Here is a 4,714-nt window from a genome sequence, read left to right as displayed (position 1 = left end):
ATGCACCACCACCCACCGAATCAAGAAAGAGCTATCAATCTGTCAATCCTTCCGGTGTCCGGGCCTGGTGAGGTTTCCCGTGTTGAGTCAAATTAAGCCGCAGGCTCCACTCCTGGTGGTGCCCTTCCGTCAATTCCTTTAAGTTTCAGCTTTGCAACCATACTTCCCCCGGAACCCAAAAGCTTTGGTTTCCCGGAGGCTGCCCGCCGAGTCATCGGAGGAACTGCGGCGGATCGCTGGCTGGCATCGTTTATGGTTAGAACTAGGGCGGTATCTGATCGCCTTCGAACCTCTAACTTTCGTTCTTGATTAATGAAAACATACTTGGCAAATGCTTTCGCTTCTGTTCGTCTTGCGACGATCCAAGAATTTCACCTCTAACGTCGCAATACGAATGCCCCCGCCTGTCCCTATTAATCATTACCTCGGGTTCCGAAAACCAACAAAATAGAACCGAGGTCCTATTCCATTATTCCATGCACACAGTATTCAGGCGGGCTTGCCTGCTTTAAGCACTCTAATTTGTTCAAAGTAAACGTGCCGGCCCACCGAGACACTCAACTAAGAGCACCCTGGTAGGATTTCAACGGGGTCCGCCTCGGGACGCGCAAGCACGCCTTCGGCTCGCCCCACCGGCAGGACGTCCCACGATACATGCCAGTTAAACACCGACGGGCGGTGAACCAACAGCGTGGGACACAAATCCAACTACGAGCTTTTTAACCGCAACAACTTTAATATACGCTATTGGAGCTGGAATTACCGCGGCTGCTGGCACCAGACTTGCCCTCCAATAGATACTCGTTAAAGGATTTAAAGTGTACTCATTCCGATTACGGGGCCTCGGATGAGTCCCGTATCGTTATTTTTCGTCACTACCTCCCCGTGCCGGGAGTGGGTAATTTGCGCGCCTGCTGCCTTCCTTGGATGTGGTAGCCGTTTCTCAGGCTCCCTCTCCGGAATCGAACCCTGATTCCCCGTTACCCGTTACAACCATGGTAGGCGCAGAACCTACCATCGACAGTTGATAAGGCAGACATTTGAAAGATGTGTCGCCGGTACGAGGACCGTGCGATCAGCCCAAAGTTATTCAGAGTCACCAAGGCAAACGGACCAGACGAGCCAATCCGATTGGTTTTGATCTAATAAAAGCGTCCCTTCCATCTCTGGTCGGGACTCTGTTTGCATGTATTAGCTCTAGAATTACCACAGTTATCCAAGTAACGTGGGTACGATCTAAGGAACCATAACTGATTTAATGAGCCATTCGCGGTTTCACCTTAATGCGGCTTGTACTGAGACATGCATGGCTTAATCTTTGAGACAAGCATATGACTACTGGCAGGATCAACCAGGGAGCTGCGTCAACGAGAGCTGAGCAGCCGGCCGCCCGGGAGTGTGTCCCGAGGGCCCGCGCGAACACGCAAGCGTCCGCTCAATTATTCTGCAAACAGGAGGAGGCTGAGCTCCCCTGCACGATACACCTCGAAACCCTCTCAGGTCCCGGCGGCGCGCAGCGCCGTCCTAAGTACTTGGTCGGGTTCGAGAGAGGCGCAATCGCCCGGAGATGGGCGAGTAGACGCTTTCAGTGCGAACACCCGTGCTCCCAACTGAGCTTGCCGCTGCCGACAGAGGCCCGGGAGCGTGCTGTCGTGGCATTGCCGGCGGGAAACAACACGCGCCACCTACGGTGACCGGCAGCTCCAACGCCAGCGCCACAGAAGGGCAAAGCCCCACTTGGGTGCAGAAGCGAACTCTCCCAGCACAGCGCACGCGCCAACACGTCCGCAGAGCTGCGATACAAACCACCTGCGAGAACCGCTGGGGGCGACCGAGCAGCAGACGGCGTCGCGACGCCGAGTGCCGGGCGGCGGCGCATCCTCAACGCACACAGTCCGCAATCGGACCAGCACACTGCAGATGTCCACCGCGCTTCGCACCGGGCTCGGCAGAACCCACTTTGGCCGCCTGGCGCCGCGCGCAGGGTGCGCCGGCGCATAGCTGGGACGCCAGCCGGGCCCGTCGGCCGGCGCTCCTGCCACTGGGCGCCCCCCACCAGCCGGCTGTAGTGCGTGCGCTCACGCAGCGCGCGGCCAGCACGCCGGGCGGCCCCCCCTCACCGGCCGGGGACTGTCCCGCCAAGCCACAGCCTCGTATCGCTTCATACCCACATGGCCAACTCAGGTTCGGGGGCATGGCGGGTACCGCCGAAACAACCGGTTCATAGATGTACCGATCGTCGCTATCACCGATGCACCTGCAGCGCGAACAACCGCTCAACAACTGATTTCCAGTTCATTTGCGGATCTTTGGCAGCAAACGTATACGTCAATCTACATTTGCGAAATCTACGATTCTGGCATGCCTGCATGTTATGTGTCACGACACGCTACATCAGCCCACATACACACTGCGGCATGTACACGAGAGAACACGTGGAAGATGGTCCGCGCACGTGTGCAATGTCCCTTGCGCGGTCGACTGTCAACCGGCCTCTGTAGCATGTCGCAGATGTGGAACGCGGTCCACCGTGCTATCATGTTGTGTGGGGCAATACGATTAAATAGGAAAACCCTCGTCGCTACATCAACAGACGGCTCACGCTGATTCCCGGCAGAGGGAGGAGGGGGGGGGGGGGGGCCAACATGCAATACTTTCGTCCGTACCTACCTACCACATGTCTGTACGGCGTACAACAGTGCAATCTCGCTGTAATGGGGAGACGAGACAAGTAGCATCGTGCACAACATATGGCCCTTATGATTCGCCATTGTAGGGCGCAGCCGGTGTACGGTCAAGCATGTGCCACATTATGTCACTCAGTACGTAACGACGGATGATCAGTGTGGGTTACGCGTACATCAGCGGACAGTCCACACAGGCCGTACCACAACGTACACTGACTGCATCGACAACCGAATGCAACTGAACAGCTGCAAGGCTCATTTCACAAACAAACGCCTGACCGACCAGCTTGGAAGGGCAGGAGGGGAGGGCGATATTCGTTCTGTAGCGGTACACCCTTCCAGTGGTTAGCGGGACTGTGTAGAAAGTACGCAACACTCGAAAGACCTTTATGTGAGGGTACGCACCATGGCATCAAGAAATACACATGACACCAGAGGATCCAAGCAGTGAACTATGTTCAGAGGGTTGCTGTTAGGCAAAGCTACATTCCTGTGACGTTACATGTGACAGTTAAGGTGCAGTGTAAGTTAGGTTAAGGTGCAGCGTAAGTTAGGTTAAGGTGCAGCGTAAGTTAGGTTAAGGTGCAGCGTAAGTTAGGTTAAGGTGCAGCGTAAGTTAGGTTAAGGTGCAGCGTAAGTTAGGTTAAGGTGCAGCGTAACTTGGGTTAAGGTGCAGCGTAACTTGGGTTAAGGTGCAGCGTAACTTGGGTTAAGGTGCAGCGTAACTTGGGTTAAGGTGCAGCGTAAGTTAGGTTAAGGTGCAGCGTAACTTGGGTTAAGGTGCAGCGTAACTTGGGTTAAGGTGCAGCGTAACTTGGGTTAAGGTGCAGCGTAACTTGGGTTAAGGTGCAGCGTAACTTGGGTTAAGGTGCAGCGTAACTTGGGTTAAGGTGCAGCGTAACTTGGGTTAAGGTGCAGCGTAACTTGGGTTAAGGTGCAGCGTAACTTGGGTTAAGGTGCAGCGTAACTTGGGTTAAGGTGCAGCGTAACTTGGGTTAAGGTGCAGCGTAACTTGGGTTAAGGTGCAGCGTAACTTGGGTTAAGGTGCAGCGTAACTTGGGTTAAGGTGCAGCGTAACTTGGGTTAAGGTGCAGCGTAACTTGGGTTAAGGTGCAGCGTAACTTAGGTTAAGGTGCCAACGTGGGTTAGGTTAAGGGGCCAACGTGGGTTAGGTTAAGGGCCAACGTGGGTTAGGTTAAGGGGCCAACGTGGGTTAGGTTAAGGGCCAACGTGGGTTAGGTTAAGGGCCAACGTGGGTTAGGTTAAGGGCCAACGTGGGTTAGGTTAAGGGCCAACGTGGGTTAGGTTAAGGGCCAACGTGGGTTAGGTTAAGGGCCAACGTGGGTTAGGTTAAGGGCCAACGTGGGTTAGGTTAAGGGCCAACGTGGGTTAGGTTAAGGGCCAACGTGGGTTAGGTTAAGGGCCAACGTGGGTTAGGTTAAGGGCCAACGTGGGTTAGGTTAAGGGCCAACGTGGGTTAGGTTAAGGGCCAACGTGGGTTAGGTTAAGGGCCAACGTGGGTTAGGTTAAGGGCCAACGTGGGTTAGGTTGCCAGAGATGTGTCAAATCAGGATGTACGTTTGGCTGGTGTCAGGTGGTGGGTTGGTTCGATGCCTTTATAAGGAGTGTGGCCAAAGGGTATTTTATTACTTGTACCTTTTGTGTTGTGGCGTGGCGTTGCGTCCTGTGTTGATACTGGGTGGACCACTGTGGGTGTTGCTGGCTGATTTGAGCTGCGTTGTTTGCGGGTGGTGTGAGACATTCTGTCTTATTAGTGGACGTGACGTTCCTCTTGTCGTTCTTTGGATAGTGTCCTGTGGCAGCGAGGATAAAATGGATGTTGTTGAACGATAGTGCTTTGGTGCTTTCGCTTTGTTACACACAGAGTGGACTGTGAGATAGGGTGACTGGGTCGAGTGCGGTTCACACTGTCCTCCCCAGTTTACAGTATGTATCATCTATGTATGTGGTCCTGCATCATTTACTAAGCAGGGACGTCAGACGACTGAAATATTAGTTATGTACTG

General features: G+C 54.1%; 1 non-coding gene across 1 annotated transcript in view; it reads right to left on the bottom strand.

Moving 5' to 3' along the window:
* The window catches only part of LOC126322753 (small subunit ribosomal RNA), a 1,893-nt gene extending 535 nt beyond the window's left edge, over positions 1-1,358 (bottom strand). The window contains exon 1 of the ribosomal RNA XR_007559168.1: positions 1-1,358. This exon is cut by the window's left edge and continues 535 nt beyond it. This is a non-coding gene — a ribosomal RNA (small subunit ribosomal RNA).
* Positions 1,359-4,714: the final 3,356 nt, after the last annotated feature.

This window comes from Schistocerca gregaria, unplaced genomic scaffold (assembly GCF_023897955.1).
Source record: "Schistocerca gregaria isolate iqSchGreg1 unplaced genomic scaffold, iqSchGreg1.2 ptg000835l, whole genome shotgun sequence".
NCBI lineage: Eukaryota > Metazoa > Arthropoda > Insecta > Orthoptera > Acrididae > Schistocerca > Schistocerca gregaria.
Note: the sequence above shows the minus strand (reverse complement) of the source record. Positions and strands in the feature narration are given on the sequence as shown.